General features: G+C 41.6%; 1 protein-coding gene and 1 pseudogene across 1 annotated transcript in view; one reads left to right on the top strand and one right to left on the bottom strand.

Moving 5' to 3' along the window:
- LOC137235482 (calcium-dependent secretion activator-like) overlaps positions 1-14,770 on the bottom strand; it is a 3,515,579-nt gene that overhangs the window by 2,145,341 nt on the left and 1,355,468 nt on the right. The gene's annotated exons all lie outside the window — the stretch shown is intronic.
- Positions 4,917-7,264, top strand: LOC137234556 (transcription elongation factor SPT5-like; annotated as a pseudogene).

Raw genomic sequence — 14,770 nt, forward strand, 5'->3', positions numbered from 1 at the left:
ATTAACCAACACAACGTTATGCGGTTTTATTCTCATCTGGTAGGTCCTGCTTGTAGAAACCATGATAAAACCTGCAAAGAAAAAGAGAAAAGGAAGAAGCTATTAGATCAAGCGTTAAGGGGCATTGCAATGGTGTGACAACTGACAACGCTGCAGACGCCGCAGTTGGAGCACCCCTTTGCGATGCCGGTTGACACAATAAAAAAAAAAAGTCGATACTCCATCCATATATATAGCTTCAACTCCCGGATCTCCATCACCAGTCACCTGAAAATAAACGAAAAATGCATTAAAAATCTGAAATAACATAAAAAATATTTATTGAAATAAAATTAGTGCAAAAATGTTTTACTACTTACCCTTTTGTCCAGCAACGCGTAAATTTCACATGAAGTGAAGCAAAAAACGGAAAATAAATCTTTCGATTCATTTTTGTTCTGCTTCACTCTCTATACTGGAATGTTCAACCAACGAAGGTATGTATGTATGATACATACAAGAAAACGAGAAACGGCAGAGTTGCCATGTCGGCGAACTCGACCACCCAATGGTGCGTTTTGTTTGCGCCAGTATAAGAGTATAGAAAGACAACACCAGGTTAAATCACCCCCCCCCCCCCCCCCCCCCCCCAAAATCCGAAATGGGAAAAAAGTCAACCGTTTCTACCGGCCTAGTGTGCTACTGCTCCAGTGACCTAGTTTTTTTCAAGGGCAAGCAAATACATATATGTATATATATACTCGCACCACCACAAATTCACCATACCAGCTGTCAGCTAACCAAGAAAATACACGACAGAGTTGCATGGTACATTTAGCGTAATGGTACGCGCAGATAGAACGCGTCGCGGAGAACGCATCGCCAATCTGCAAATTTTATGTCAGGTGAACGTAGATAACGCATCTCTTGCTTGGTAAAGATTGTATTTAATAATATGCTTCGCGTATGCACTTAAGTATCTAGCCTAACATACGTTTTGTAATAAAACACCTCCGCTTCACCCAACCAACCTCACGGGCCGCTCGCCCCGTACATCCATAAAATGCCACAGTTGCCTTGAGAGCGATACGACACGTTAGACGCTGGAACGGAGACCTCGGCCTCTTCGTGCAGCCCAGAAAACCTCAAAACCCTCGAGGTCTGGAACGGAGACCTCTGCCTTTCGTCCAAACAAAAAACTGCAAATCTGGAACGGAGACCTCGGCCTCTCCATGCGAAACAAAAAAAAAAACAAAGAATAACAAAAAAAATGGTGCCATTCTGGAACGGAGACCTTGCCTCTTCGTCCAGCCTTACTGGCCATCGACTATAGATATATTACGTTCTGAATTTTCTATATTTAAGAATTATGTATAATCAATGGCAAGAAATATTCACTTATATCTGTTCATAACCGTAAACTTTTCATCCTAGCTTAGGCGGCATGCTGAACAAGTCGGGAAGGATTCCCGGCCACCCGCGAAGCTGGCGAACTCCTCATATAGATTAAGTTTAGTGTGTAAGTCTTATATTCATTTTTCTCGTTTCAGCGGAGGTCATTGGCGGATAACGATGTTGCGTATTGCAAGGGGGGCCGGCATGTTTAGGCAAGGATGCCTAACTTTTTCCGCATCTGATTGCGATCCCCCCAAATGCAACTCTGCAAATCGATACTCGATACTCGACTTAATTTATAACCACCCACACCATCACCGCCACATGCATGTGCATGCATGTACATGCACGTGTATGTGTGCTTTTTGTCAGCACTCATCATATGCATGTCGGGGTTGATGTGTGGGTGCCTTTCCCCTCCAAAACGGAGGATTTGCGGGTCAACGGTTGTAGCTTGCTATACAACCGGCCCTCTTGGATTATAACAGCCAACCAGCTAACATCTGCCGCCAGCGATCTCTGCCGTATTTTTGCGTTTATTCAGGTAATATTGTAACTATTGCTAATTTTACATTGACCCAATAAATCATATATATTATAACGAGAAATCTCGTCTATTTGCTTATTTTCTGTTCCATACACCTATTCCCACTGAGATCGACCCCGGTGCGCCCACCTACCTCCAGGAGCAAACGCACCCCGGCCGAACAACCATCTTTGTAGACGACTGGTATATTGCTTCATTTACCTATTTCAAAATGCCTGCATGGCGGATTGCTCAAACTTAATCTATAAAGTTGATTTTTGGAATGAATATTAGTATGTAGTTTAATTTTTTTGTATACACATTTAAAGGAAAAGCTAATATGAAACACAAAAGTGCAATTTGTGGCACTTCAATTTAATAACGGCTAGTGAAACACAACCTTTCTTCCCCTCTCTGGCCATTCGCGACAACCGTTCTCCGTTTATTATTTGTCAGGTAGGTATGGCAAAGGAGGAAAAGAAGGATGTTTCGTTGGTATGAATTCACAGTGCACATCCTTTGCAACAGTGTACAACAAAAATTCAATAAAAAGAACAAAGTGTAAAAAATGCATGTGTTTCGATCGTTACCGAACATTTTGATGTTAGGCCTTGGTTGTGCCCGAGAGTACCCAACCGAAGATGGTACTCTGAGCTAGCAAAGGGCCAAACGTGGTGGGCAGAATCCCTGGTAGCATTATTTCCGCATATACGTCTGTCCCTAGTACGAGGCAGATCGGGGCGGATGAATAAAATTGCGGATCCGCCAGACGGAGATGTGCATACGGGGATGCGATGCCGCTGTCGACGCTGGTCGTGGGGGCCATTCGCCGAAAATTGGACACGACTGCCGCATGGGTTGCAATTCGTTTGTTTTGACCGTGTCTTCCTCGTATGCGTAGTTGGCATCCTGCTTGCCCGCCGATGGTGCTGGTAGGGAGTTGGAGCTCCTGGGCGAGCTCATCCGCAATCACTGTGGTGGGGGAGCATCCAAAAGAAATGCAATATGTTTGATTGGGTCAAGTCATTCTCGAAAATGCGGGGGCGAGTGTTCCCTATTGTATTATTGGGATTTGGGAAATTTTATTAGCGCGCGCATATGGGGAAACATCTGTCGCTGCATAAAAAAAAATATTCATATGTGGCGCGCATTATGTGCATGGCCTCTTTCCCCGCACGTTATGTGCCTGGGTCTTTAGTGCCTTATTTTGTTTATTTTGTGTCACCCGGTAGCGTTTTAGTTAGCCACGGGCACACTAATGCTGCAGAAAAATTAGCATTTACGATTTTCGGTTCGTACATTCTGGTACCGAACCGGGTAGAAAGTGTATAGCGTGAGTTCTTTTGAGTCGCTGTTATTTGTGTTGTTGGTGCTAAAAACCAACAACTTCCCTGCCCGCTACAAAAAAAATGTTTGGACAGCAAATTGTATGCTATGTAAAGAAAAAATAAAAAATCTTCGTTTTGGACGAAGAGAAAAATTTGTAGAATGAATCATTTTTTTTTTTTTTTATTGCCCTTCGCTTATTTCTTCAACTTTTCCCCAAGTACGCTTGTAGTCCTGTTTTATTGATGGCCTTTATCAAACGACACGGTTCCCGAAGGGTATTTGGCTCCGGTACCGATTTTTCCGGAAACGGGTTTTTGGGTACCCGTTTGCATCTTTTTATGCATCCCTAATATAATGTGCATTTAAAACTCGGCATATATGTGTACATACGTTGGTGTAAGTATATGGACAGTCAGTGCACGGACCGTACCGCATTGGTAGATTTACTAACTTTTCTGACCCATTTTTCATTTTCTACTACTTCTACTACTTCTGCCACCAAGACTTAGATTCTGCCAATATTTCAGTATTTTTTCGCTGAAAACGTATACTGCGATCATTTTAAAGTGTCTAATTGCCAAGCCCACCCAACTAACATTAGGAGGGGATACTGATTAAAATCAGTCAATTTTTGAAAAATTTGTGAACAACTTTAAACAAGAAATGAATTTTTGATGAGATAAATATAGTAACTGAGCACGCAAATATTTTCTGCGCTATTTTTCTCAGTTTTTTTTGTTTCGTGAATAATTTGAACGAAAATAAAAAGTTTTACGTAAACGATAACATGCCGAAATCGGTTATTTGGTGGCAGTATTTTTGGGTACTTTGGAATATTCTTGCTGTGATTAGACGTTTTGGTACATGTTTGTCAGTATTTCACACTCACGATACAGGAAAAAAGTGAGTATCGTATAGGCATAAGCTATGTAGGTATATACAAAGGTACATGTAATTTTGTCTTGTTTACGTGTTTTAAAGATGTCATTTCCTTGAAATGCGCGTTATTTGTTTTGCAATATATTATTAATTGTTTGGTACAAATATGAACTGTAGCTGTTGTTTGCTTGGTAAAAACTACCAACTACTACTATTTTCATTTTTTTTCGTCTACTACCATTCCCTTTTTAGAATTCCGCTCACTGGTACCAGCATACCAACGGCAAAGACAAAAAAACGCACATTCATACATACCCGTGTATAGAATGTAAAATTCCTATGAATTGAAACAACGGGAAATGTATCAAGTGATTTTCCGTTCGTTCATTTCATTTTTTACTACGGCGTGCACAAGATGGTCAATTTATAGCTACATTCAGGGGACACGTTCAGGCAGCGTATACAATAGCTTGGTCTGAAGATTCACGTTTAATTCTTAGTGGTAGTAAAGATTCAACGTTAAAAGTTTGGAGCGTTCAAACGAAAAAATTGTCCCAAGAACTGCCAGGGCATGCAGATGGAAAACTGTGGGATTACTAATGCCGATACGTAAATAAGAGGACACAATCAGCAAAAATGTTATTCAAAAAAATGTCTCAACTCTAAATGCACAATTTGCAAGCGAATAATTTGCCACAGTACGTATATGAATGTAGGTATATTTGGAGATTATTTAAACATTAATATAATTGTAAAGACGGAGTTGACGTAACTGAGCACATGTGCCCAGTTTTAAATTCTTTTTTTAATTGATTTGCAACTTTGCTCTGACGTAGCGACAGGTGTCGATTGTTTGGGTCAGTTTCAATGGGGCGATTTTGTACAGCTTGATCCCTAAATGTTGGCGTTATTGTACGTTTAGAACGTGAGAACATCCATGGTTTGGGTATGCATGGCAAAGTAATTGAATGCAAACCTACAGCATTGCATAAGCGTAGAGAGAATCGCAATCCAATTGCTTTGGATGCCGATCAAAATCAGATGAGACGACGTGATATAGTAAAAGTAATGGAGGGCCCACATGGGGCGGAATGCTGGCTTTTTTGATGCTTTCCCCGTCATCAGTTTCTTCAAAAATTCGTTTTGTTCTTTTACCAAACTGCTGTGATTATCCTCTCTCCCATTTTGTGGTGTTGTGGAAACAAAAAGAGCCGCTACGACTCGACGGGTTTTTTTTCATTTTGATCACAATCAGGTGTTTGTGCATTTTTATCATTTTCATCCATGAAATTCGACTTTGTACTACTTGGAAATTTTGCAAACTTTGTGGGAATTTGTTTGTGAAATAAGCTGTGGCGCAACCACGTCAAAATCGTTTTCTTAACTTTCAGCAAATTCTAATGCAAGCTTGGAATCGAAAAGATCAATCTGTTCCTGCTGTTTATTCAGTTCCTGAACGCGTTTACGGCATTCTGGTCCACTGCCACGGAAATTTTCACATCACACACTCTGTTTGGCATTACATACCTTGCAAGACCATTTCATAGCCTTTTTTACTAAATCAACCTGATATATTTGACATTCAATGCATTGCACAATTCTCAATTCCTGGGGCATTGTTCTCAAAAACTTAATCAGTGCCAAAAACAAAAACTCAGACTTGGATGATAGCATTTGAAGGTTGATTCGGCCTTAATATTTGAATTACCATCGATTTCTAATATTAAAATAAATTAATTTGAATAGTAACATGCTGGGCGTTCCGGAGAAATAAAACATCTCTATCGCAGTTTAGCCTTCTTGCATTGTGGCATGTACACAGAAATGGTGGCATATTTGTTTGTGAGACACGTCATTTACAATTGGCTGGCGGTAGGAAGAGTCAAGTTAATAGTGCTGGCACACTTGGCGGTTTCGGTTTTATGTCGCCACGCATACAATCGCCAATGCACCCCTCGGGTGGTCGTGGAGGACGTGGAGGTAGCAGAGGTGGACGTGGCGGCTGCAGAGTAACACAGGATCGCGAAATATTAGGAAAAACTATTAAAATTAGCGGTGGACCATATAAAGGCGTTGTTGGCATTGCTAAGGATGACTCTGAGAGTACAGCACGAGTCGAGTTACATACTTAGTGTCAAACTATATCTGTTGACCGTAATCATATTGCAATGGTTGGTATGCCTGGAAAAGAGGGTGGCAGCGTCTACATATGGCCGTACACCAGCACGTACACCTGGCTATGGCTCACAGACCCCAGTGTATGCTGCGGCTGGTTCGAAGACACCATTGCTAGGCAACGAAACGCCCAATTGGGATTCAGAGGGTCGTACACCTTATAGCGCTGCAATGAAACCATCACATGATGGCAGCATGCCACCACGTCATGGCGCTTGGGATCCTAGTATTGCTAATACACCAGCATGCACAAATGACTTTGACTACACATTTGAGGAGCCTAGCCCAAGTCCTGGTTATAATCCCAGGATACCGGGTTATCAATTGAATACACAATTTGCTCCACAAACACCAGGAACTTTATACGGCTCAGATCGTAGTTACAGTCCATTCAATCCAAGTCCTAGTCCAACACCATCACCATATCCAGTGGGTTATATGAATACACCATCGCCATCTAATTATTCCCCAAATACACAAGGAGGTAATCCACAATCACCGTATAATCCGCAAACACCAGGTGCAAGTTTGGATTCACCAATTGGCGATTGGTGTATCACAGATATTGAAGTTAAAATTCATACACATGACGATGCTGATTTAGTTGGACAAACAGGCATTATACGTACTGTATCAACTGGTGTTTGCTCTGTATTCTTGCGTCAAGAAGATCCCAGTGTATCGATTGTAAGTGAACATTTGGCACCGGTACTATCAGAAATAGGAGATGAATTCAAAGTAATTTATGGTGACTAGAAGCAATCGGTTGGTAAGGTGCGTTCAGTGTCGGATAAGGATACTAGCGTTTGTCAGATTATTGATGAAATCAAATTGCTTCCAACAGCTTATTTATGCAAAATGAAATCTATTGATTAAAATAAGTTGTTTGAATAAGAACAAATTTTAGCGAACTTTGTATAAATTGTACGCATTTCACGTTGGATATGCAAATAAAATCAAAGACATAAAACTCCAACAAAAGCGTGTGCCTGAACGATCATTTGTTGGTGCCCACAACTACCACAACGCAATGCCTGCTCTTGCCGACAACGCTAAATGGGATCGGCTTGTCCGGCGGAGAACAAGCTTTACGTTTCCGAAGCACCTACGGTTCCCCCCGCACCACTGGAAGACGATGCAATAAATGTCCTTGGTGACTGGCCTCCAGTGGGTAGGGTAGAACGTCTTCTGGAATATCTACATATTACCTGTGATTTTTCAGGGTGGGCCAATCGCTTTTGGCAAGTAGCCCGCACAAGCATAGTTACGCTGGTGATTATGTCACAATGACATGCATTAAAATCACTCAGGCGAGTCAAACTGGGCATGTGTTGGATGCATGGCGATATGCACAAGAAATGATGTTAAACCTAGAGGGCAAAAATTTTAATCCTCTAAAGAATGTGGTTGCACCAATAGCGCAAGCACCACTTTTCGTTTTAATTTTTTTTTTTTTTTTATGAGTTTACGTGCTATGGTCAACACACTGGTGGAGTCAATGCATTAAGGTGGTCCCTTTTTTTCGATTTAAGAGCTATTGCCCACGCCGCATTTAGGTGATTAAATTTAGAATATCCCTACATATCAATACCATTTGATCACTCTTTCAGACTGAATAATGAGTTATCATACAAATTAACAACAGGGATAGCCAGATATGAGATTGGAAATGTTCAAAAAATTTAATATATGTAGTTTTCCGATCACATGCTGGGATCATATTTGAATCCAATGTGGTTACTTCAGGTGATCGAAAGTTTGGACTCATTTTCAATTCAGCTGTCTAACTCCTTTCTGGCTATCTTTGTTGATTGAATAATGAGTTTTATGCCAATCTCACACAGAGGCTTAATGAAATAATTATACGAGTTTTCTACATTAAAGCTCTTTCGAACTCAATCTTCGATACAAAATACAAATTCTGAACTGTCTCATTATTGCTTTATTGAATGCCTAATCGAGTGAAACATCGGATTTGCTTGGTGCCTTCGCCTTCAATGTAGCCATTTACAAGAAAGAAATTATACGAACAATAGAACACCACGAAAAAAAAACTCGGAATTTCATTTTTATTTTTTTTTTTTTTTGCAGTTGTGGAACAGAAGATACCTCCTTTTCGAAAAGAGGCACGTATTTGGTTAGGTGCAACCTCTATGGGTTGTTGAGCATGGATTTTTATTTGATTGTATTTATAGTTAAGAAGGAAACGGTTGTTTTCCATTTTAACTATTTTTTAATAGCTATTTCAAGTTTTTGGGTGATGGGATGAATCCTGAAACATTTTGTTGGCCCCGCGCTTTTGGCCGAGTGTGTAGGTGTTCTGTCATCCTCGCCCGGGGTGAGCGGGTGAATTGTGGGTTGGTTCTTAAAAATTAAAATCTGATGGGCCGAATGCATTTCGGTTCTGTGGCAGATACCGAATCTGCGTTAGGTTATTGCTTGGCCTCGTTCCTTTGGCTGAGTACATCTGCGTTCCGTGGCAGACCCTGAGTCTGCGTTAGGGTTCTGGTGTCCTCGCTCGGGGTGAGTGAGTGAAGTGGGGTTTGGTTTTAAAAATTAAAAATAAGTGTTTTGTGGCAGATGAGGATCTGCATTAGGGTGGTTGGTTGGCCTCGTTTCGGGGGAACGCGAGCTGGGGTTGAATTTTCTGAAAGGAGGGATGTGGAGGAACGGAAGGATTGTTAAGAGGAACTCGTGGTCCTCTCACAATCTATCTCCTTAGGAAGAAGGATCAGTTTGACCAAAGGTCGTCTGACTTGACCCTTCTCGGTTATGAGGTCCACTAAACGTACTCGGTTATCTTCGCCGGGGTGTAAGTTGACGACTCTACCTAACCTCCATTCGTTGGGAGATAAGTTGTCGTCTTTGAGGACGACGAGATCTCCCACTTGTATATTTTGTTTGGGGTGTTTCCACTTCACACGCTTTTGAAGTTCGGATAAATATTCCACCTTCCATCGTTTGCATAAAGTGTGATGGAGGGCTTTGAGTTTCTTTCGGTGAATAATGCAGGTTTTGCAATTGTCAATGATGGCTCTGATCATGGTCTTGACATTCGGTATCCAGTATTGGGTTCGGATAAGACGGAGCATGAGCTGGTTCTCGCCATGAAGGGAGTCATGATGAGCCATCATAACTGTAAGGCGAGACAGCCTACAATTGTAAGGCAAGATGATCGGATAACGTTCATTGTATGACATGTCTTTTGAAGCCCCTAGATGCCCCCCTGTTCTAATAATATCATCTTTGTCGATATATGGGTTGAGTGACAGTATTTCACTCTTTCGATCGATAGGTTCCCTATTTTTCAATTTTAAATATTCTCTCCCGTAAAATTGTTTCTGGCAGACGCGTATTAATGCTTGAGTCGTTGCCTTAATCTCATCGGCTGAGATTATACACGACCTTTCGTGGAACCTGGCTTTAGTTTTAGGATGCGTTCTTTTATAGAATCTCCTAACATATGATAAAACCTTCAAAGCCCTGGGTAAGTTTGAAAAACGGTCGAGAATATCTACATGATCTACCCTATGTTTGTACCCTCTTCTCCTCAACGGACGTTTTGTATTCGGTCTCTTATGCTGGCCAGTGGGAATTGTCTTCTTGCAGCCAAGAAGGTCCCTGCCACCACAACGAATTGTTGACCAACTCTGATGCAAGTAGTCCTCTGCATCCTAGATCCGCTGGATTAGATTCCGAGTCCACGTGAAGCCAGTCCTTTGCTACCGACCGTATCGATGATCTTAGTGATTCGGTGTGCAACGAAGGTTGACCAGGAACAGGGCGGCTTTCTTATCCATGCGAGTACGATGGTTGAATCTGTCCAGAGGTGAACTTTTGCTGGTCCCAAATGAATGTTTCGGAATATTGATTCCATGATTTCTGCAAGGAGCACGGCGCCGCAGAGTTCTAAACGTGGTAGCGAGATGGTTTTCACTGGCGCTACTCTGGTTTTTGCTAAAAGTAAGTGTATGAAAACTTGAACGTCTCTTTTCACGCGCATGTATATCGCTGCCGCATATGCTTTCTCGGAGGCGTCACAGAAGCCGTGGATTTCTATGTCGTCTTCCGGTGAATAATTTACCCACCGCGGTATCCTAATGTTATCTATTTCGCTATAGTGTTGGGTGAAATTTTCCCACCGTTCTAAGGTAGTTGGGGAGACAGGCTCGTCCCACCCTGTGCCCTCTAACCAGATATTCTGCATTAGTATTTTTGCAACTATGACCATTGGTGCAAGCCAGCCTAAAGGGTCGAAAAGTTTGGCTATAGCGGATAGGATTGCGCGTTTGGTGATGTTCTCGCCATTCTCTAAAACTCCTGCGGTGAAGTAAAACATGTCTGAATGCGCGTTCCATCGTATTCCGAGTGCCTTCACCGAGCTAGTCTCTTCAAACGCTAGGAAGTCCTCGCTGAGCAGATCCGTTTTGGGGATGTCCTGAAGGATTTCCTCACAATTTGATGTCCACTTGCGCAATGGAAAGCCAGCTGAGTGTAATGCTTCGCGAATCTCGTTTCTTTCTTTGATAGTTGACGCTATTGTATGCCCTCCAGATAAAACGCCGTCGACATACATACTTTCGCGTGATATACCCGATGCTATTGGGTGGGTATTTTCTACATCATCAGCCAATTGTAGAAGTGACCGTATCGCGAGGTAGGGGGCGCAGTTTACATTAAATGTGACAGTCTTTAGTTCGTAAAGACTGATGGGTTTGTTGGGGGATGTTCGAAGGACAATTCTTTGAAATTTGGCGTGATTATCGGTCACACAAATCTGCCTATACATCTTTACTATGTCGCTATTAAAGACAAAGTGGTACAGTCTCTAACGTAAAATTAAAATGGGCAAGTCTGCTTGGAGTACTGGACCTGGGTGGAGTATGTCGTTTAGACTAATGCCATTTGCCGTCGGACTTGACGCATTGAAGACGACGCGCACCTTGGTAGTGGTGCTTTCCGCCTTTACAATGGCGTGGTGGGGCAGAAAATAATTATCCGATTCGTCGGATGGTATATTATTTTTGATTTTTCTCATATGTCCAAGTGTTTCGTATTCTGACAACACCCGAACATACTCTTTCCCTAACTCTAGGTTTTTCAGTAATCGCCCCTCATTTCTGAAGAATTGTGAACATGCGCGCTTTAGGGACGGTCCTAATTTAATTATTTCAGGGTAATCCTGCCTGAATGGTGGCGAAACTGTATACCTCCCATTTTCATCACGTATTGTCGTTTCCTTAAATAACTGTTCACAATACCTTTCTTCTTCATTAAGCATTTTATTTTTGGGAACATTTTCTATCTCCCAGAACGCTTTTAATTGGTTGTTCAATGCAACCTCGTTGTAAAATTACACGATGCTCTTCGTTGGACTCGGAGCTTCAACTCGACCGGTTAGTATCCAACCGAACACTGTCTCTTGGGCCAGAAGTGTATTAAGTACATTCTTTTTCATACCGCTCATTACAAATTGGGGATATATGTCTCCACCAAGTATGAGGTCTACATCTTCGTTGACGAAGAACCTCTTGTCTGCCAGAACCAAGTCTGGGAATGCCTGCATAGTCATTGTGTTGATATGGCAGGATGGCAGATTCCCAGTAAGTTTGGCTAGAATCACAACTGGAGTAGTCAAGCACGCATGAAGCATGAATCCACTGGTGAACGTAATTCGATGGTGGATGCCTCTCTAACTTGAGCAGATACTGCGTTGTTGATGCCCGACACTTGGGCATGCATTTTCCTCGCCGGCAAATTGATTCTGCGTTTCAGTCTTTCTGTCATGAAAGTACATTCAGACCCTGAATCAATTAATGCCCGCGCGGAGAAGTCGGTACCATTATGGTGAATGTGCACGCGTGCAGTTCCTAATAGCACGCCTGTGCTGGAATTGGCATGACAGGATTTTACATTCTGGTTTGCAGATTGTCGCGCCTGTACTGATGTTGTTGGGATATTATCCGCATTTTTGAAAGGGTTGCATACAGCCGTGTGCTGAGATGTATCCGCATGCAGGAGCGTGTGGTGACGAGCGTGGCATTTGGAACAGTTGTAGGAACTGGTGCACTTCGTCACGGTGTGTCCTGGGGATAAGCAATTCAGGCAGCCACTTGTGCATTTTATAAATTTAATCCTTTATACTGGGGTTAACTCGCAGAAGCCTGAACAGTTGCGTAATCTGTGCTCAGGGGATTTACATATTTTACAAATTGATTTTATTGTTTGCTTGGATACTTTTGTTTGAAAAGCACCAAGTCTTTTCGTGGGGGTTTCTGACGATTGTCGCGACGCGTTTGGTTTTTGCACTTTCGAAGTGCATGCCCTGTAAAACCAGACACTGTTTCAAGTGTCTGAAATTGATTAGACAGGAATTTATCCATATCCTCCGACTTGGATATGTCCATTTTGTGGTCTATACTTTGCTCCCAAAGAGGCAGCGTGCTCTCTGGTAACTTGGTTGAGCATAGATAGGTCAGGATTGCATCCCAATTGGAAGTGTCAATTTTGTGGCATTTGAGGGACGAAATACAATTATTTATATCATTTTGCAGCTTTTTTATTGAACTGCCACACTCACTTTCTACCTTTTTTAAGTTGAATAAAATTTGTAGTTGTGTGTTAACTAAGATACGTTTGCTCTCGTATCTTTCACACAAGTTTTTCCAGGCCATCTCGAAACCTTCATTTGTGAGAGGGCATTTTTTAACGATATCTTTTCCTTCGTCCTGCGTTTTATTGTAGAGATGGAATAACCTTTCCACCCCTTTCAAGCTGGAATTGTTTATATAAATTGCCGTGAAAAGGTCGCGAAAAGTTGGCCAAGACAGATAATCCCCTTTAAAAACTTCCGTGTCGCAAACAGGGAGGCGAATTTTATTCCCATGAGGTTCTTGCTCAGGGTTGACGTTCTTTTCATCCTTCTTGTATTTTTCTGCCTCAGCAGATATAGACGCTGAACATCGCACGTAGACTGCGTATGCTGCCTTTTGCTTCTTTCTGATCGCCATAACGTCATCCGCTGACACCTCATCAGATCCCAATAGCGAATCAAACGCAGACTTTACCTTCTTCCACAAGAGCCGCAACTCTTCCTGCTGTATTGCAAAGGTGTGTTTGCTATGGTCGCTCTCCGGAATAAGGCAGTAATCTTTATCAAACTCTGCGATTGATTCTGCTAAACGGATGTCGGTTTCCATTGTTTTATTTACGTTTATTAACGAGAAAATTGCCGATTATAGAAATGGAACGCTTTAGAGTAAAAATACCTGCCCAGCCGTAAATAAACACTATTGAAATTCGAAGTTTATTATTTATTTTGTTTATTGCAGACTTTGTCAGAGTAGCGACAACGAAAAGGGTTTACTTTATGGACTTTTTGTCACAGAAGCGACAACAGCAAAAAGGTTTAATTTACAGACTTTTTGTCTCAGCGGCAACAACAAAAAAAGGGGGACCACTCGCCACCTCCACAGATAATGGGTGTATTTTTGAAAAAGTGAAAAAATGCGTGCGATATTGCAAAACAAGCGCAAAAAAAAGTGTAAATAGTGTTTAAAAAGTAAAGTGAGCACCGGATTAATTAATTAAATTGAACTTAATTTCGTGTTTGTGATGTGCAAAAACACAACAACACAAAACTATTTAGTAAGGTGCGGAAAATGAGGTTAGGTAACCGTCTTCCTTGTGTTGTGTCTGGAAAACTTTACCACTGGTGTGGGGATAGACCAGATAATCACAAGGATCGAAATAAAATTAATAAACCAAGTGATTAATTTTTAAATTGGAAAGAAAAAATGGTGCTCACTAAATAACTTCACTTTTTCACTTCTTTTTTTGATTTTAATTTTTCGCGCACTACACGTGTTTTTTTCTTTATTTTGCAAAAAAACAACACTCAAAAAAAGTGGCAAGAAATATAACACTTACTTCTTATTGGTTTTTGTGCTGGAAAAGTTGATTGTGCTGTGCTGTGGTTGGCGAATATGCTGTGGCTCTAGTCACCTATGCACAATATAAAAACTCCAACTTTTTCCTTGTCGATTTTTGGCTGCTGTGATCTGCTGTGGCAAATAAATTTTTAGTAGGCAAAATCCTTCGGCAAATTGTGTAGTAGGCAAAATTGTGCTGCGTTGTGGACTGTAATTCTAGGCTTTTAGTCCTTTTTTTTTCGTGCGTAAGGACCAATGTTCGGCCTGAGTGCGTCGGAAACCGGAAATGGGAATGGCGCACACGGGTCGATCTCGGGTTGATGGGTTTCTCGAAATGAAATAAAGAAACACAAGAGGATTTGCCTCGTTATAAAATAGTATTTAATTAGAAGTAAAAGGAAAATATACAAGTGGTATAATGTTACCTTAATGTCGCAAAAATGACGATGGTGATCCTGGGTGTTGTGAACTGCTTGGCGGTCGATCATAAAAGAGGCCGGTTATCCCGTTGAGGACAACCGCTAAGCCGCGAAAAAGTCCTCTGGTGTTAAGGAGG

Source organism: Eurosta solidaginis, chromosome X, assembly GCF_040869045.1.
Source record: "Eurosta solidaginis isolate ZX-2024a chromosome X, ASM4086904v1, whole genome shotgun sequence".
In the NCBI taxonomy this organism is placed as follows: Eukaryota; Metazoa; Arthropoda; class Insecta; order Diptera; family Tephritidae; genus Eurosta; species Eurosta solidaginis.